This window comes from Erpetoichthys calabaricus, chromosome 15 (genome assembly GCF_900747795.2).
Source record: "Erpetoichthys calabaricus chromosome 15, fErpCal1.3, whole genome shotgun sequence".
In the NCBI taxonomy this organism is placed as follows: Eukaryota; Metazoa; Chordata; class Cladistia; order Polypteriformes; family Polypteridae; genus Erpetoichthys; species Erpetoichthys calabaricus.
The window spans coordinates 22,014,796-22,036,436 of NC_041408.2; the positions used below are offsets into that span (position 1 = coordinate 22,014,796).

Here is a 21,641-nt window from a genome sequence, read left to right on the forward strand (position 1 = left end):
GTATTCAGTATATCTTATGTTTTCACAACACTTTAAAGATTGAAGGATCAGCACAAATATAGACTTGTCAAAAAACATCTTCCATACAAAATTCAAAGCCTGGGAGTTTTTTCACAATAATGTTATGAAATGTTAGAAAAGGAACAGGTTCATTTTACGTTTTTTACAATTTCAAGAATAACTGTGCTTCTAACAAAATGTTTTTACAATTTTTGTTTTATATTTACTAGTTTAATTTTCTTTATATGTATTGTTTGATACCTTGCCTGCCATGCTGCAAACTGTGTACGCCAGTTACTATCATCTCATTGTTTGCTCTCTTATTTTTTTATTTAACTTTTTATATAAGGAAATACAAAGATATTTATGAAAGCAACTTTTCACAGTATGCAGTTTGATAAAAATCAGAATTAATGAATACTAGAGAAATTATATCTATAGTATCTGGGAATTAGTTATGCATGCTGTTTACCACTTTGCCTGTTTATTCTCATTATCAGTCCTTGAGTCTCACAGGCTGTGCCCTGCCCAATAGATAGTCCATTATTCAGGACAACATAGGCTCATCCACCTGCTTATCTCTGAGCTTACCCCTTAACAGGGACGGCTGGATGGTATTGAATGCACTGGAGAAATCACAAAACATAATCCCCACAGTGCTGTCAGCTTTGTCCAGCTGAGAATAAGCCTTGTGGAGCAGATGGATAATAGCATCTTCCACTTTAACCTTTGTGTGAAAGGCAAACTGCCATCGGTAAACACAGTCTACCTCAAGAAGACTTGTATAGTCCAGGACCAGTCTTTCAGAGGTCTCCATGATGTGAAATGCAAGTGCCACTGGTCTAGTCATTAGGTGAAGAAGCGCCTGCCTTCTCTGGAGCAGAAACAATTCAAGAGGTTTTCCACTGCAGCAGCACTTTCTGGAGCCTTAGATACAGACAGGACAGCTGGCAGAGGACACCACAAAGATGGTCAGTACAGGCCTTAAGAGCTCGAGGACTGACTCCATCTCCCAGCTTTTCCTATGTGTAGCTCCCTCAGTTGACTCCTAACTTGGTCTTTAGTTATTGATAGCCAATACTGATGGTCAGAGGTGGACTCATCACTGGCCATTCCAGTTGATGTGGTAGGAGTTGTTGATGTAATAGAGATGGTGTGGGAAGATTAGTCATTGGATGAAGGTGGCAATGGGAGGGAAAATCTATTAAAAAAAATGGTTTAGGGCATTAGCTTTCTCCACACACCCTTCTAACACTTGAACTGTGGATTGCTATAGTCCAGGAATTACAGTATGCCCAATCCTTTCCAGACATCTTTCATGTTATTCTGAGTTAGTTTTTTATTTTAACTTTGTAATCTTCCTTTCATTTTCTCAGCTTTTTCTTTAGCACTCAATGTGGGTTCCTTAGAGCCTCTTTGTCACTGGATTTGAATGCTGTCTTTTTCTCATTCAGGAGACCTTTTACCTCTTTGGTAATCCAGGCTTTGTTGTTCAGAAAGCAAGTATGTATTGTTAAAGAAGGTTAATAAGTAAATAGTGCTTTGACTTTTTATTTCCTCTCAGTATTCTTCTGGTTGCTTGTATAGAACTAGGGTGTTGTACTGTGTTAGCCATTACGAATGTAGAGAAAAGCCAAGCAAAATGACCCCTTTTATTGGCTAACTAAAAACATTACAATATGCAAGCTTTCAAGGCAACTCAGGCCCCTTCTTCAGGCAAGATGTATATTAATTTTTTATATTATATATACTTTATGAATAAACTTATGGTTGCTTAGCTTTCAAGAAAGTTGATTGTTTTTTGCTTCCAGAGCAGTTTATTAGTGAAATGATACGTGCATGGTATTTCACGTTACTGGAAGAAGTTGCTATTGATTTAGGCGTAGTCACATTAAATGTGAAGTATGTCGAAGCTGTAGATGAAGAGTTGATTAATTATCTAGGGCCGTTACTTTCAGACTTGTGAGAAGTATGTCAGTACGAGGAGTAATGCCTGTTAATATCTTTGTTTATTGTTACTATTTTTCTGAAGAAATTTAATTTTTTCTTTCTTCTTCAGGAAATGTGGAAAAATACATTCATTAAAGTTTTTAATTAATAATTATTTGTTTGACTCTTAAGATCTTCCTTTTTTTTTTTTTTAAATTAAACTGAATTCTGTTATACTGTACAATTTTGATAGTTGTTTCAATTCCACATTAAAATTATTTATGCAGCGTATTTCACAGTGGGGGTTTGTATGGTTTAATGCTTCTTCACCATGACTTTTGTCATTTTATTTACAGTTTTGTACACTTGCAACTGTAGATCACAATACATTATGGTTATTTATATTGTTGATAGGAAAGGATAAGAGGACCTGTTTGGACCAAACTTTCTATTTTACAAAGCATCTTGGGAGCTGGCAGTACAATGTTCAGTGCACTGCATAGCTACACTTTCTAAAAGAGAATATTCATACCAGGAGGGACACTCTTTGAATAAATAAGTACTTTCTTAAACAATGATAAATTCTAACACCTAGTTTTCTTTTATATATCCATTTGCTAATACTGGCCCTGAAGCTGTGTAAGCAGTCTGTCCACCCTACAACCAGCAACCTTTAGGAAATTCTACAAAGCTCTGCATTGAAGATTATATTTAAGCTCTGCAGCAGTAAAATATAATTTAGGTTTCATAATGTTTTTCACCAAACATCTCATCTTGTTTTGCATTTTAAGTAGCAATCAAATTTCCATTTTAAGATCCTGCTTATTTCCATTAAGGGTTCTTGAAGCCTTTATGATATTGTTGGGCACAAGGTTGAAAATGGCTCTACCAGGGATACTGGTTAGTTATACTTGTTTGTTTTTGATATTTTCTATGTAATTTTGAACTATTTGTGTCCGTTAGCCTAACTCACCTTATTGAAATTTTATTTTTAAGTGTCTGTGTTTTTATTTTTTTACTTCATCTGCAATAGCACTTCTTCGTTTTCCTCATAAAATGCTGAGCTCCAGAATATTAAGTTAGTTATTATACAGTTTAAAATGAGTTTTTCTGCTGTCATTTCATTATTACAATTTGCAGGTTTTGAACCAGGGTAACACCTAAGTAATAAAAGGCAGCAAAAAGGTTGTACCATGACGTGTTGTGTTTTTTTTAATTTAATTTTCTTTACTTGACAACATATATAAGTATATGTATATGGCTTGCTCTTTATTTTTTCACTTCTGTTCATATATCTAATCCACTAAGAATTTTGTATTTATGTGTCACTTGTTTGTACAAGTTATTCTTTTGAACTGACTTTGCAATAAGTAATAAATAACATTGCATTTCCTGTAAAGCAACTATTATGCATGCACACGTCGCAATGAAGATGCTGAAATATATTGTGCAGCCCTAGTTTGTTCTAAAATTCACTTTACAGCCTCTTATTTACACGCCATTGTGTTTTGGTTGAAGGCTCTGCCCCACTCATAATTGAGTTACCATAGAGTGGCAAAGCCCAAAGAAATTTCATGATTTTTTTTTTTGTAGCATGATTTTATTTTGTCCACTAGATGGCAGCAGAATACTGCCCCGAGTGGTGTTTGGGCTTAAAAATGTAAAACAGATTATTAAATGTCACCCACAGTCTAACTAGTGGTTAACCGTAATTACACAGAATAAGCCAGAATCATGTTCTGGGTTAACGCTAAGGAGGTTAAAGGAATACTCCACCGAAAAATGATTGTTTAATACTTTTATACTAGTACAGTGATCCCTCGCTATATCGCGCTTCGCCTTTCGCGGCTTCACTCTATCGCGGATTTTATATGTAAGCATATTTAAATATATATCGCGGATTTTTCGCTGCTTCGCGGGTTTCTGCGGACAATAGGTCTTTTAATTTCTGGTACATGCTTCCTCAGTTGGTTTGCCCAGTTGATTTCATACAAGGGACGCTATTGGCAGATGGCTGAGAAGCTATCCAGCTTACTTTCTCTCTCTCTCTCTCTCTCTCTCTTGCGCTGACGTAGGGGGGTGTGAGCAGGGGGGCTGTGTGCAGCTGCTTCCTGAAGGACATGCTGCACGGAGCTTCGCATACTTAAATGCTCAAAGGGCACGTATTGATTTTTTTTTATCTGTCTCTCTCTATCTCTCTCTTCCTGCTCCTGACAGAGGGGGTGTGAGCTGCCGCCTTCAACAGCTTTGTACCAGCGGTGCTTCGCATACTTAAAAGCCCTATTGATTTTTTTTTTGACTGCTTGCTTTGCACTCCTTTGAAAAGGAAGATATGTTTGCATTCTTTTAATTGTGAGACAGAACTGTCATCTCTGTCTTGTCATGGAGCACAGTTTAAACTTTTGAAAAAGAGACAAATGTTTGTTTGCAGTGTTCGAATAACGTTCCTGTCTCTCTACAACCTCCTGTGTTTCTGCGCAAATCTGTGACCCAAGCATGACATTCTAAAAATAACCATATAAACATATGGTTTCTACTTCGCGGATTTTCCTATTTCGCGGGTGGCTCTGGAACGCAACCCCCGCGATGGAGGAGGGATTACTGTATTATACAAGTATTTTTTATACAACTCCCATGTATGTTGTTGGGATGCCTAAGAAAAATTTTTGGATTGATAATGTATGCAGGTGTTTCAGTCAGAATATTGTGCACACACATGGAACACAATCAAATTGACAAGAACTGAGGGAAATTATTATATACCATATTTGTGAAGAAATAACTTTGACTTGAAAAATACTGAAGTTTTCCTTTCAGCCATAGGTAGAAAACAGGCTAATAATCCGAGAGGCTAATATGGTGTAAAATAGTTTGGAACAAATAAAATCGACCATGAATAGCACTTGTCTGCATAATTATTTTCTGAAGTGTAGGAATTGTCGCTTCTTCCATCTAGTCTGCTGCTGTGACACTTCTATTTCTTCCCTTATTGTCTCCCAGATTTGTTTGTTGCTGTTTTCTGATCTGTGGTTATGTAAGATATAGTATCTTCTTGAGCATGGATTTGCACGCGCTAAAACGTTGTAACTCTGCTAAAGATTGTAAAAATCTTTTGGCATGTATACTAATTTCTGACATTAACAATTATTCTAAATCTCCAGTTACCATTGTACGGGATGGTGGCGTGAATGGACACAGTGGCCCGGAGCGCTCCCTTTTAGATGTCACTTTTTTCTTTTATTGTCACTATTTTACCTTTAAGCACAGTGATTGTATTCAGTCTAGTACAGTGCACATAATATACAGCTTGCAAGAAATAGTTGCTATTGGAATGAAGAGCTTTATTCCGCCACCACCTCCCAATATCCCGGATGAGCTTCTCAGCACGTGGGTACCCACCTGGATTACCACTCCAAAGAGGATACCGCACTAGTGGAGACCGGAGAGGAAGCAGAAGCAGGTTTAAGAGAGCCAGCATTCATGCTAGACTAAAGAACTCCCTGAACAAGCCAGCTCCACCCAGCCTGTTGTCACAAACAGGCTGTCTATAGTCAATAAGATTGATGAGCTGAGACTGTGGATTATGTCCCACGGGATGAAGAGCTACACCTCTTTTTATTTATTTTTTTTCCTTCATCGAAACCTGGCTCAACGCTGACATCCCCGATGTGACTGTTGACCTTGCAGACCGGGCCACTAAATCCAGTAAGGACAAAGTCGTGCATATATGTAAATAATACTTGCCGCACCTCCACGGTCATTGCTGAACAATATTGCTCTCTGAACTTAAAAAGGTCTGCATTTCATAGTTATGAATTCTATCTGCCAAGGGAATTTACATTCGTGTTCTTCACTGCTGTTTATATCCCTCCACAAACTAATGTCGAGCTGGCATTGACTAAACTACACTATGCATTGAACAGTCTGCAAAATATTCATCCAGACGGCGTGTTTATCATAGCGGGCGATTTTAATCATGCCAACCTTAAAACTGCTTCCCCGATTTTATCAGTTTGTTGACTTCCCAACAAGAACAAATAATATACAGGATCAGATATACGGCAATATAGTGAATGCTTATACAGCGTTTCCCCAACACCACCCCCCACCTGAGCCGGTCTGATCACATTTCTTTGCTCTTGACTCCTGCATACAAACACCTTATTCCCAGGACAAAGCCTAATGTGCAAACAGTCAGAGCCTGGCCCGAAGAAGCCATAACTGAATTACAGGATTGCTTTCATGATACGGATTGGAAACTGTTCAAACAGGCAGCTACAAAGGACAATCAGACAGCCTTAAATGCCTATGTCACCTCGGTCTTATCCTAAATTAATGTCTATATGGACAAGCTCACTATTACTATTAAGAATACCCATACTTTCCCTAATAGGAAACTCTGGATGAACAGAGAGATCCAAGACCTATAGAAGGCACTTGACATTGCTTTCTGTATGGGAGACCTAGAGGCCAAAAAAAAAAAGCTAGCTCTAACTTCTGACGCATACCGGCTCAACCAACACTGGAAATTCATTTCTTCCTGATGACCTCAATCCTTTCTCTGCACAACTTGACAAGGACAGCAACCAACCTATCACCAAACTAACCCAGGTGAGACAGACTCTAAGCCACATTAACCCTAATTAGGTAGCTTGCCGTGATGGTTCCTGGATGGGTCCTGAAGCATTGTGCTTAACAGCTGACAGCAGTGTTCACCAGCAAGTGTAATATCTCTTTAGAACAGGCCACTGTCTCCACTTGCTTCAAGTCCGCAACAAAACAGGCAGTGATGATGTCCCTGAGCAATTATCACCTGGTGGCCCTTACCCCTATTGTTATCCAGTGCTTTGAGTGACTTGTCTTCAGACACATTAAGAGGAACATCCCCACCTCCATGGACCAATATCAGTTTGCTTATGGGGCAAACAGGTCAACTGAGGATGCTTTCTCACTTTCCCTTCACACTGTCCTGTTACATTTGGAGCAGACGGACAGCTATGTGGGGATGCTGTTCATCAACTACAGCTTGCCCTTTAACAACCCAACAAACTGGCTATTAAATTAAACAACTTGAGTCTCAACTCACACCTGTGTAACTGGATTTTAGATTTTGTCACTAACAGTCCATAAACTGTGTGCATGGAAAAGCACTTCTCTTCATCCGTAACACTGAACACAGGGGTACCACCGGGCTATGTACTGAGCCCTCTCCTTTACTCCCTTTTCACAAATGACTGCAAACCTACCCATGATACTAACATTATAATAAAGTTTGCAGATGACACCACATTGATAGGCCTGATCTCCAATAATGACGAAGCAGCCTATGCAGTAGAGGTTGAGAATCTGGAGAGTTGGAGCTAGAACAACAACCTTGAACTCAATTCCAAGAAAACAAAGGAATTGATTCTAGACTTCAGGATACTGAACTACAGTAGTTACCATCCAATCAGCATCAACAGCGAGAGGGTGTAGATAGTCTAGAGTTTCAAATTCTTGGGAGTCCACATCAGCCAGGACCTGTCATGGACACCAAACACAACAACAATGGCCAAGAAAGGTCTTCAGAAGCTTCACTTTCTGAGGAGCCTGAAGAAAGCACAACTCCCACAACAACTGCTGGTTAACTTCTACAGGTGTGCCCAAGAGTCTGTCATCATGTACAGTAATCCCTCGCTATATCACGCTTCGACTTTCGCGGCTTCACTCTATCGTGGATTTTATATGTAAGCATATTTAAATATATATCACAGATTTTTCGATGGTTCATGGGTTTCAGTGGACAATGGGTCTTTTAATTTCTGGTACATGCTTCCTCAGTTGGTTTGCCCAGTTGATTTCATACAAGGGACGCTATTGGCAGATGGCTGAGAAGCTACCCAATCAGACCACGTATTACGTATTAAATAAAACTCCTCAAATATATTGTGAGCACGGGGGCTGTTCGCACCCCTAGAGGATACGGCCGCTCCTCAAAAAATGCTGAAAGACTACCTTCACATTGCTTCCTTGCTTGCTGGGCTTACTTGTGGTTGCTTTGTTGCGCGATATGCTTCCCGCACGGTGCTTCACATACTTAAAAGCTCAAACAGCACCTATTTATTTTTGGTTGTTTGCTTTTCTCTCTGTCTTGCTCTGACATTCTCTGCTCCTGACAGAGGGGGTGTGAGCAGGGGGGCTGTTCGCACCCCTAGAGGATACGGACGCTCATCTTAAAAAATGCTGAAAGACTACCTTCACATTGCTCCCTTCCTTGCTGGGCTTCCTTGCAGCTGCTTTGTCAAGTGATATGCTTCCCACACGGTGCTTCACATACGTAAAAGCTCGAACAGCACCTATCGGTTTTTGATTGTTTGTTTGCTTTTCTCTCTCTGACATTCATACTTAAAAGCCCAAACAGCACCTATTGATTTTTGATTGTTTGCTTTTCTCTCTCTCTCTCTCTCTCTCTCTCCTTTCTTGCTCCTGACGCACACTCCTTTGAAGAGGAAGATATGTTTGCATTCTTTTAATTGTGAGACGGAACTATCATCTCTGTCTTGTCATGGAGCACGTTTAAACATTTGAAAAAGAGACAAATGTTTGTTTGCAGTGTTTGAATAAAGTTCCTGTCTCTCTACAACCTCCTGTGTTTCTGTGCAAATCTGTGACCCAAGCATGAAAATATAAAAATAACCATATAAACATATGGTTTCTACTGCGTGGATTTTCACCTTTCGTGGGGGGTTCTGGAACGCAACCCCCGCGATCGAGGAGGGATCACTACTGCATTACAGAGTGGTACTCTTGCTGCTCCTCTGAGAGCAGGAAGACCCTCCAGCGTATCATCAAAACAGCTCAGAGAATTACTGCCACTCATCTACCATCATTGGAAGATATCTTCACTACCCTCTGCAGCAGAAAAGCAAAGAATATTTGTAGAGATCCAACCCACCCTGGCCATAGCATTTTTACTCCTCTGAACTCCAGCAGGTGCTTCAGAGCCCTGACCACCACTGATTCAACTAAACTTCTATGCATTAATCATGCATGCATTGACTGTAATTTTTATTTTTTACTTTATTTATTTATGCTTACATGTTTACCTTTTACTCTGTGTATATTTTGAGCTGCTAACAGTAACTGTGCTTCTCATAGTTCAGTGTTCAGTTAGTTTAATGTCTACTCTTATACTGTATACCCTTTTATCTAAGGCATCTATAGGCTTGCTCCAAATGATATTTCATTGTATTGTACAGTAACAATAAAGGTATCTTGCATCTCTTACACCAGAGAGTGTAAGAGGCTTAAGAATCAGGCTTTATCAGGCTTAAGAATATTGTAGTGCTTCTCATATGTATGTTTAATGGAATAGGTCAGGTTCAGGTCTGAATAACCAATTTAATTGTTCCTCCATCTAGCTTCATGTGTTAATTTAGTAGAATCGCCATTATTTTGGTCTGTGAAAAGTGGATCTTCTGGTTACCTTCCTCACAATACTTTCCTCCATTTTTCTTACTTATAAAATTCACCTCATTAAAATGTCATTTATAAATAAGTTTATTGCTATTTTCATTCTTGACATTGAAAGGGGCCTTTGACTTTTTAATTAAATTTTAATAGACAAAAACTAAACAATTACACATTGTGAACTAGCTATTCATTTTGACTGAGAATGTTTAAGAGTAGTAAAAAAAAAAATAAAAAAAACTTTGAAAATAAGATGCTTTCTCTCCTCACACAGACATGTCATGTTGTTAGACTGCTGTGTGCTGTATAGGATTATTTCCATTTGATAGCTTCATCCTTGTAACAGCAGCAGCGGTCAGAAAGTCTGTCTCTAAATATTTAATGTTGTGCTGCCAAAATTAGAGGTATCACAACAATATAATATAGCAGTTGCAACAAATTTTCAAACAAAAAATTACAGAAAACATTATTCATTTGCAGTGTCTATTTTAGAGCCATGTTTCATTTGGTAGTACATTGACTGTTTACAGTATAGAAGCGTGCTTCCCCTAAAAATATAAGAAGTTTAAGCGCTGTTATATATTTGTAAAAACACAATCCACTTATTACTGCTTTGCCCTCTTGAAAGTTTCTTTTGACAAACTCTTTCTAGCCATTTTACAGATAAAATGATAGACTAGTCTAAAGATATAGTATTTAATTCATTGTTATATTGCAATTGTATTTTTGTTCATAAAAAAACAATAAAGATGACAGATGAGCATCATCTTTATAAAAAGCTGAAAACAACTGATAGCTCATATGAATTGTGGCAAGATGCTCAGTGTCCACACTGAGTAGATATGGTGATACATGTTGAAGTGACTCCAGATAAGAGAGTTAGGTAAGCCCATTTGCAGAGCTATGTTTTATATAGTATAAGAATTCAGGAAAAGAGCAAAACAGTGTCTAGGTTAACAACTAACTGTTTAAATGTATACTCTACATTCGTTAGAATATGAATTTTCCACAGACACTTCATATTATAACTTTAAAACAGATTGCTAAACAACATGTGAAAAACCACAGCTGAAATATTCAAACTCCATGGCTTAAGTGACAGAGAGTGGTGCCTTGTTATGACAGTCTAATCTATCTGCTTGTCTGGAGAGAGTCTAATGTGAAAAGATTTGTCTATGTTGCTAGTGTAAGGCAGCTCTCTTTACCAAACCCTTAAGCCACTAATGTCAGCTTGCAATGTAGCTGTATCGATGGAGCATTTCCTTTTAAAGTCTTAAATTTCTACACTAGGGTATGCAAGGTGGATTCTTGTTTTCAGTCAATAAAGCTTTTAGTTTACATATTGAAGATTTTTGTTTTTAATATGCAGCTTTGGAGGACATCTGAGCCAGGGGGTCGATATGTGTTTCATAAAGCAATGACAGCAGAATGCTGTAGTTTGCAAATCTTTTCCTTGAAATATGAAAACTAGCTTGAGTATTTGGAACTGAAATCGAACGTTTCTTCACTGTTCTAATGGCTGTGCGGCAGGATTTGGGCTGGGAAGGAAAATGGATACTCTGCGGATATCAAGAAAGAGGGCAGGCTCTTTAACTTTCCTTATCCCTTGGTAACCAGCCTGCAGTTAATGTAAGAAATGGATCTGGTCCCCTGGGTCGGAAATAAAATGGGACGAATAAATTGGGAGTGTTGAGTGGCTGAATGTTTGTCTTGTGTTCTGCAGACGCCATTAAAAATTAAACTGAAAACCTGGTTTCATTTACCTTGATTGTGCTTGTTTCTTTTATCTTGATTGATCTGTTCTGTAAACATACACAACTGACCTTAATCTACTTATAATATTATAGAAGATCCAACATCTAGTTTTCCTTTTTTACCACCCCCTCTTCAAGTACACTTAAATAATCATAACTTTTTCTAACCTGTTCCTATTAGATGATTTTGTTTTCTTTGCTTAATACACCATCATACAGTTACTTAAGACTGATTGAAGATTGTTTTTAAGACCTACATTATGTTTTCCAAAGCACCTTTTCCTTTCGGCCCTGAGCTCTTGATGGATTTGCTTGTAGTCATCTGTTGCTGGAAGATTTACAAATACAACATCCATTTTCTCCTTGATCACATTAATCAGGTAACAAAGTCAAATTAACTCTCCTTCTGTCTATTTGGCATCCTAATTTGAGTAATATTCAGTATTATACTGAAAAAATGTATACCAGTGCGTTAAATTAATTTTCTAACTCTTTATTCCTATCTTTATGAATGCGGTTCATGTTTGATGTACATCCTATCTTGCCATCACTTATATATATTTCTCTTCTGGTTTGTCCTGCTTTCACTTCAAAACCGGTCCAGCCGACACGGCATTTCTCGATTCCTATTCATCCTCTTCCATGTCATGCAGTATACTGGCCTGCTGAGCGTAATACATCCAACAAGTACTCAAGGTGCTGCCACAACGTTGGCTTTACCACCTTTGCAGAAGCCACCTGTGTCTTTACAACAGCTTTCTACACGGCAAACATCAGAAGCTAACAATTATCGTAAGCACATTCGAGAATACAACTCATCTCTAGCGTTTGCTTCCATGGGTGCACAGATAACTCAACCTCCTGGCCATGGACCATACTGTAGCAGTGCTACTTAAAAACTGCATCTCCCAGCAGTCCCTGCTGGGGCTGCTGGGGTCAAAGGTAGCCACAGGCAGATAAAAGGAGGGCAGAGGGCAAAGAGAAGAAAAGTTTTTTGTTTTTGGTTTGTATTGTTGCGGTTATTTGTCGTCTCTCCTGCTGTTATTTGAACTGTGATCATTTTTGTCTTGGACTGTATTCGTTTGTTGGGGACTGGATTGTCTGTCTACTTGTTCACTGAGAGCTGTATTGGATTATTGGATTTTTCGGAACAGTGGAGCGCTCCCGAATCAACCATCAACCTCATCAGTAAATACCGGTAGGACTGTATTTTCCCTTCTCCATTGCAACTTACAGATTCGCTGGACTTAACTTGGTCACTATTCATCTTCAACCTGTTTCTTATATATGGACTTGGCTGTGTGGTGTTTGTGTTTATTTTGTGTATGTGTAATATCGCCGAAGGGGTCAGGGGTGGTATTACTGTTTTCATTTCTCAATTCATGTCATTATATTTATAATTGTTTGTCATTCCCAGTGTGCTTATTTGTCTCTGTGGTGAAAGTGTGTGGGTCGATCCAAGGCTGGGGACGTTCCTGGGATCTCTGCTTTTAAAATAAATAAATCACCGTCTTCGTTGGCGGTGTGAATCTTAGCGGCTCCTGACCGCTACAATACTTTTTTAAAATACACTGGCAAATTTATCACCAAATCTCTCCACTATACGGTAACACTTCTACCTCTCCAGGATATGGACAATTGTATGTTTTTGACACAGCGCAAGCTACTGAAGTACGCTTACAAAATAAAGCAAACTCTGCATGCAGCGAAAATTTACTTCTCCAGCTAGATTCCATGCTCGGAACCATCAACCTCTTTGTAAATCATACAAACACATGCATGAAATCGCTCAGTCCAATCCAACAGCATCTGTACGAATGGTTTTCGAGGAAAACCCTAGGCGGGATTTACGACGATACAATGCCCCGACATGTCACACCGATGTTGCAGTGATTTTCGTCGGAAAAGATGGCAAACCGCCTGCCGAAAGGGACATTTGCATCAATCCCATAGGCAACTCCTGTAAACAGATTTTCACGCTCAATATGAATTGCGATCCTACGGTTTACCCACTTTTATTCCCTTACGGAGACATTGGCTGGCACAAAGATTTACAACGTGTTCCCGATAAAAGAACCGGCAAGCGAATAAGGCTTACTCAATGCCAATTTTACACGTACAGATTAGCAATGAGGAATACATTTAGTATTTTGCACTGCAGCGGCAAACTATTCCAACAGTACGTCGTAGATGCGCATGTTAAAACAGAGGGCACGCATCTCAACTATCTCCAATTACATCAACAAGATCTGTGCGTGGAACAGTACAAAGTACTATCAGACGCACTGAAAATAACAACGTACGTGTAGGTAAAATGATCATATTACCGTCCACATTTCCAGGAAGTCCAAGATACATGCAACAAAACTATCAGGATGCCATGGCCATAGTACGTAAATTCGGAAAGCCTGATATATTTATCACTTTCACATGTAATCCTGCTTGGCTTTATTAGAAAGAAAATGATGTAGACATCAGTCTGAAATGATTAAGTAGGCTAAGAAGAAAAACTGCTACTGAACTACTCTAAAATAGCTGTTTTTGAATATTACAAAAATTTCTATAGATTAGAGATGGTGGTACCACAAATTTCTGTTCTGTAGAATACCTTGATAATAGAATTCTAAAGACAGCAATGAAAGTGGTACATGTCTTATTTACACAGAAATATCGTGTTTTAAAAGTAAAAATATGAGCCAGCATATATTTCGGAAAACAAAAAAACGGTATGGACAGAAGACACAAAGTTTAGACTTTGTCATATTGATGATGAGGTACAAGTGTGAAAAAACTAAGAATTTATGTATAACGCAAAGCATACCACTTTATTTCTGACATATGATGGTGGCTATGCTGACAGAGGGGCTAGCTCACATATTTTTATTTGTCATGTAAGTAATGATTGAGATACAAAATTATTTCAGAAGTGTACAAAAATGTGTTTATGTCTAAGAAAAATCCTTCTACTGTCTGAAAAGGAGACTGTGATCAGAAAACCTCTAAATCAAACTAAAATGACTGTAGCAAAAGCATATCAAGAGAAAAAAAAGCATGACTTTGATAATATCAGCAAATGGAACTTATTTTTGAGATGTCTCACTTATACTGTATAAATTATCTGAAACCAAATGTTGTTTTATAATACTCAAATTAACTATAAATTTAATTTTTATGTATAGGTTCAAGAATGTTTGTTAAAATTTGTCAAGGATTTGAAACCAAATACTAAGCTTTAAAGTACTTTAATTGACTTTAAACTTCCTTTTCTATACGTTTGTCCAATTTTGAATATTGCCATAAAATGTTAAAATTTCATTTGCTGCATCCTCAGTATTTACTATTTATTCCAGCATTGGTTCCATCTGCAGATTTATCAGGTTTACCAGCTTTATCCAATTGTATGCCCTTTTTATTACTATCTCTAGTATAACTCAGAAATAGGTATTTGTTTTTGATAAATTGTTGAGGGACTGTAATAAAGGCATCACTAAGCTTGGATCATTCCCATTTATTCTGCACTTTTTGTCTCTTAGTTAACTTGAAATACAGTTTTACCAGTTACCTCTGATGCCAGTGGCTTTTAAATTTTGAATAATGCCTGATGAGGAATGCACTAAAGGTGTTGGAAAAATCCATGTAAATAATACCGTAAGACTGGCTTTTTTCTACAATTCAATAGGTTGTAATTCAGAAAACCTCAATAGATTTCATATGGTCCTTCCTCTCATAAAGTAATTGATTTCTAATGATAGTTTTTGTAATTGTAATGCATAAAATATGTTCTAGCATGAAGCTACTGGGATTCATTTTGCTTTCCATTGTGTGGATTACAGTCACACTAGCAGAGTTCCAGTTATTAGATACCTCACCAGTATGAAGCAATTACCGGAATATTTACAGTTTGAATTCTAATAGTTTATTTCGTAAGCACCTAGGTGAGATTAATATGGTTTGATAAATGGTGTTCATTTTGATATTTTTCCTTGTGCACCTCTTGAGGATTCATACATTTAAATTTACAGCCTTTTTTTTTTTTAACCAGAGTAACAGGAAAATGTTTCCCATTTGTCTTATCTTCAGTAGCTGTTTTCTTTTTACTGATTTTTCTCATTTTTAATCCCTATTTATAGTTTATAGTTTTTGTCTGTTTCCAGATTATTGTAGAATCGTTTTATTGTCAATCTTTTTATTATCTTTTTGTGTTTTAGTGTTTTTATTAAGTTTATTCATTCAGTGTTATTCTAAGAAGTTAAATGATAAATGCATTAAGATTAAAGATGATATTATGTGGTTTAACTAGGAAGATATATAGGCAATCCATTCCTTGGGAATTGCGAATCAAAGCTTATATCTTTTATTAGCCATTGCTGTACAGATGACAAGTAATCGGGTAACCATCACAAACCAAGATTTGAAAGTAAACTATAGAAACCAACTGCAATTTCCTACAAAAGTAAGAATATCAAATACTGCAGAATACTCGACTTTCAAAAATGTACTTTTCTGGGTGTGTGAAAAAATGGAGATAAATGCTATCAACTCGGAGAGGGAGAGGCAAGTTTGTTGTACCACATGAACATCACTGAAAAAATAAAACTGAATAATAAAAAAACCAAAACAAGCGCTAACTTTTACAAGTAGCCAAAATTTACAGCGGGTGTTACAGACTCAAATCAAATGTATGTTTTTATTATATTATAGTAATAATAGCAGCTCACTACTCAAAACGCAGAGCACCGGTCTCGAACTAGGGATCTTTGGGTTATAAGGCAATGGTTCTTACCTCTGCACCATTCAAAAACACGTCGATTGACATTTGAGCTGGGGTTTTTAATTCATTAACACTAACGTGTAAATCAAATGATTTTATTTCTCTTTGGTTACATTCTTGAATAAAAGCACACGTGTTTATTTGAGATTTGAATTAGTCTTCATACATTATCCTATCTATCTATCTATCTATCTATATCTATCTATCTATCTATCTGATTGATAGATAGATAGATAGATACTTTATTAATCCCAAGGGGAAATTCACATACTCCAGCAGCAGCATACTGATACAAAAAACAATATTAAATTAAAGATTGATAATAATGCAGGTAAAAACAGACAATAACTTTGTATGATGTTAACGTTTACCCCACCCCCCACCCTCGGCGGATGTGAATTTGTACAGTCGCATAGTTTGGGAGAGGAACGATGTCCTCAGTCTGTCAGTGGAGCAGGACATTGACAGCAGTCTGTCGCTGAAGCTGCTCTTCTGTCTGGAGATGACACTGTTTAGTGGATGCAGTGGATTCTCCATAATTGATAGGATTATACACTTCACGTCATTATTACTATAACATGGAAAAAGTTTCTGCTTTAGACATGTGTTCAGCATTACTTGCCTCGCATTTCTTTTCATCCTACACTTACCCAGATCTTTGTAGACAAGCAACACACATGAAATGAATGTATTCCAAATAAAGATGTACAGTATTATTTACCCAGTACAACTCCAGGAACCTCATATGCAGATAAGGAGCCTTGGCCCGAGCTAAGTTTTTGCCTGAGTTGAGCTCCGTCAAGGCTAGGGATGGGACAGCAGGCTGCTTGCTGCTTGTGCTGATTGACACATTTACAAAAGATTCTGATGGAGAGGTGTGAAGGATTTAAGGTGGGCCGGGATTATGAGTTTTTTCATAAGCTTCAGGGATTCTAGCACTAAAGTAACCACGCAAGTGTGCTTTACTTTGTGTATTCAGGGGCAATTTTGTAGCCTCATAAAGCAACGTGGGGCACTGGAAAAAAAATTTTTGTAAGCCAACCATGGAGTGAAATTTGAAGAATTAATTCAGCAAACAAGGTTACCACAATTCCCGCAAATTTGCTGTAAAAAATGCTTTTTTAGCTACCCCTTACAGGTCGGGGCCCCAAGCTGTTCTGTCCCAGTAAGCCCTTGCTGTAATCTGCCTGTGGACTCTTGTGATGTGATGTTGGGCCTCTAAGAATTGGATTTGTTTTTCCAGCAAATCCTTAGATGTTCAATCGGATTGAGATCTGGGGAATTTGGAGGCCAAGTCAACACCTTAAATTGTTTGTGATGTTTCTCAAACTGTTCCTGAACACTTTCTGCAGTGTGGCAGGGTTCATTATCATGCTGAAAGAGGCCACTGCCATCAGGAAATACAGCTGGCATGAAGGAGTGTACGTGGTCTGCAACAATGTTTAGATAGGTGGTATCAAAGTAACATCCACATTAAAGCGAGAACCTAAGGCTTCCCAGCAGAACATTGCCCAGAGCATTACACTGCCTCTGCCTGCTTGCCTTCTTCCTATAGTGCATTCTGCTGCTATCTCTGGTCCAGGTAAACAATGCACACACATTCAGCCATCCACATGATCAAAGAAAATATGATTCATCAAACTAGGCACTTTCGGTGATGGATAGCGGTCAACATGGCTGCTGTAACTAGCCTGTTGCTATGCAACCCCATACGCCAGAAGCTGCAATGCACAGTGTGCTCTGACCTGTTTCTCTCATGGCCAGCATTTAGTTTTTCACCAATATGTGCTACAGTCGCTTTTCTGTGGAAAGGACCACTTGAGCTAGCCTTCACGCCCCACATGCATAAGTGAGCCTTGGCTGCCTATCACTCTGTCATTGATTCACCAGTTGTCTTTCCTTGGACCACTTTTGCTAGGTACTAACCACTGCATACCAGGAAAGCCCCCATAAGACCTGCCGTTTTGTAGATGTTCCAACCTAGTCATCTAGCCATCACAATTTCACATTTGTTAAAGTCACTTGCTTATCACCTTCAAGAACTGACTGTTCACTTTTTGCCTAAAATACCCTACAACTTGGCAGGGATAAGTAGGGGAAATATAGGTTTTTAGAAAAGATGCACCAGGAACGGAGTTTTTAGAAATGTTTCCTTACTTGTGATTTTTAACCTTGATTTTAAAGGATACTACGGGGCTTTGCTCGCCAAGCGCCTGCGCTTCACGCCAGAAAATTTGCGTCTCTGTCGCTCAAGTATATGGATTTCACTTTCACCAAACAACAAAATCTTTAATTCTTGCAGACAGGCTTCTTCATTGGGGAAAAAACACTACTTTTCTCTGATGGCAACACGAATTTGACGATCTACAAGTCTCCGACTTAAAGTTTAAAGCCAAACAATATCTACATACTTCTGTCATATCACCTACGTCCATATCTTTGATCTCTTTTCGCTCTTACCTTTTCATCAATATTGCATTGAATTTTGATTCTGTGTTTGGAATTACATCGTGACAATGCAACGTATAACTGTCTGTGAGTGAATATTGTTTCTTTCTCTACCAGAAATGTGTCTGACAATAGCATTCACACAAATTAGAAATGATTAAACCGTGCGTGTGGTTATGTGAGCAGGACTTTTTCAAATATCTTTGCATAAGCTCTTGTCTCGTGGGGCTTGAAATTTTCTCTTGCGCGATTTCACTTTCACCAAACAACAAATCTTTTAATTCTCACGGATACGCCTCTTCATTGGGAAGAAACACTACTTTTTTTTCCCCTGATGGCAACACGAATTAGACGATCTAAATGTCCCTGACATAAAGTTTAAATCTGAACAATATATTCAATCTGTTTTTGCTGTTCTGTTATTTCACTGTGTAATAATTTCCGTTTGTTTGCGCTAATGTGATCTTTACTTTCCTTTTTTTTTTTTTTTTTTTTTTTGAGACTTTCAAATTTTTGTACTTCCATTATCTCTAACCTGCTCTGCATGTGTACCGCACCAACTTTTTGAATTCTTTACGACGTTCTACTTTGTCATCTTTGTCTTTTAGTTCTTGCCCCAGGCGTGGTTAAATCTCTTGGCATAAAGACTTGTCTCGCGGGACGTGTGTCTCTCCGAGAAAATCATGTCTCGTCTCCTTCCAAGATTTTTTTTTTATAATAGAGAAATTTATTTATGGGTTGTTTTAACCGCTATATGGACACTTTTTTGTACAATTGGACACTTGGTTTTGATTGAAAAGCACTTGTCACTTTATTGCATCTACCCCTTGCTGCATGTGTATGTCCTCATTTGCCTGGTTCATCTCAGTCTATGACTAACATCTGTTTTGGGTTGGCAAGGCTCCCAGAAGCAACCAGAGAGCATGAAGGTCACCCAGGCTGACACAACGTGTTGGCTGCTTTTTTTTTTTTTTCTTTCTGTAACATTGCCAAGTTTCAAATAACTCTGCCAAAGCATTCTTGAGGTTTTGGGGTATTCAGATTTTCTATTGTAGAAAGGGAGTTTACACCTAAATATTGATATCTTGAGATGTCCTTTCTTAGTGGGTTCATACAGCTCTAGATGTAACATCCTGTAAAATTTCAGCTTTTTACCTAAACAGGAAAGTGTTTTTGTTTGAGTCAGTCAACTTTGCATTATATCCCTAGATGACTAATAAAGTGAAGGTTACTTTCTGTGAACTTCCCAAAAAACATTTATTTGCAGCAACTGGAAAGCTTCTCTGTTCTGAAGATCAAAAAGTTGTTGCTGCCTTCATTTTCTTAGAATCCACCTTTATAAAGAGATCCATAATGGCTTCTTGTTTTAAATATATATATTTTCTTAGACATTTCGACTCCTATCATATCTACTGATTAGATAAATAGATAGAATGTAAGTGATAATCCTGCTAAGTCAGTACTTTTTTGGGAGCACAGTTGTCAGCTGTTATTTTAATTCTTTTGATTTCTATCTCAAAGAACTGCATGTTTTTTAGAATTATTTTACTCAATTTTACTACATTTTTCCCTGCTGAAATGTACTGTAGTTTGACTATTTTTCTTTTGCATATTATCAATTGAATGGAGCTTCAATTTTCCTTCTAGTTTTTCCTATGGGTTCATGTCTTAAGTTTAAACTAGGTCATATATTAATGCACTTTGCCTAAAACCATTTAGAATTTAATCTAATACTGTGTTTTAATGCGCATTACCATAATTTGTTTTCTTTAGAATCCTCTTTTGATTTGCAGTACTAAAACCTAATAAAATTGAAGGTGTTTACTGAAACTAGATAGATTTCCTGCTAGTGTGTGTTACTGTCCATGTGTTATTACCAATATTACTACTTGTACAGCTGCGGTGGCTGCAAATCTTTATATTGAGGGTAATATTTTCAGTTTAAACAAATTGGTGTAGTTCTGTTTAGCTTAACACAATGATTCACCAAATTGTTATGTACTTGTTACATTGTATAGTGCATCTCAAAGCCACAGAATCAACTATTCTACATTTTCTTTGTTTCAGTTATTCTTTCTATGTGTTCTATGGGCAAATGTTATGGAAATGACCGTTCATAAACTATAAAGAATAAGTATATGATATGTTTACAGAACTATGTGCTATACAGTTGAAGGTAGAAATATGTATAAAAAATAATTGTAAGTACAATAAAAAAAAAAAATCTATCACTGGCTATTCACAGTTCTGTTGTTTCATGAAGTTGATAATTAGTCCGTAATGATGTATTTTCCAATATGTTTTTCATGTCTTGCAAGTATGTGCGGCTTTGAGCTCAACTTAGACAACAACCATGACATATATTTAAGGTTGTGCTCATCAAAGTTTGCAATAAAGCACAGAGAAATTTAATATAGTCATAAACATTAACTTAGTAAGGACAAGTGGCTTCACCTGGAAACCGTTAGGGAAAGAGATCTTATTTTAAGAGTGTTATAGATTAAAAACAAACAATTTCAATGTGCATTTTTATTAGTAATATTAAAATGGCGAGTTTACAGGGTGATAGTAAAGTCATGGGGGACTTTAAGCACCCAAATATTAACCGGGATAACCTTGCAAACAGAGCACAACAGCAGGAGTTTTAGAAGTAATCAGTGACTGTTTTTTTAACAAAGTATATTAAAGCACCAATACGGGTAAGCTTGTCTGGATTTGGTATTTGTAATGATCAGGATAGAATTAAGGATGTTGAGGTGATTGAATCACTAGGGTCAAGTGACCATAATATAATGCAGTTCTCAGTGTTCCGTGATTATTATAACATTGTGCTGTTTTTGTTATACAGTAAAATTCCAATATAATAATCGCGCTTCCAAGTTAGTTTTTTGATTAGTACCTGTATCTTGTTGTTACAATTTTGCAATCAAACCTATCTAACAACATGCTCAAATGTCAGTGCCAAGCTCGGAAGACAAGAAAACTTTTCAGTGTGTGCATTTATTATTGTCTGACTCTGGTGTGCAAAAATTGAACATAAGAATCATATGACGTGCATTAGACACGCTTGCATCATGTGTGTAAGGGCATAAATAAAATTTATATTATGATAATGCTATAAAGACATCAATGGTTCAAAATTTTCAGTTAGTTTTCAGCAAAATCTAACATTGGCTGCATTAACATTCTAATTATATTTTGTCATGGCAATAGCAATAAGCAGCTTATGAATATTTTCATTTAGTTAAATATGAAAATAAGCATTTAAATCATTAAACATAACTGATGAC

At 37.4% G+C, this 21,641-nt stretch overlaps 1 protein-coding gene across 1 annotated transcript in view; it reads left to right on the plus strand.

Annotated features, from left to right (window-relative positions):
- The window catches only part of slc30a6 (solute carrier family 30 member 6), a 173,958-nt gene that overhangs the window by 76,904 nt on the left and 75,413 nt on the right, over positions 1 to 21,641 (plus strand). The window lies entirely within an intron of this gene.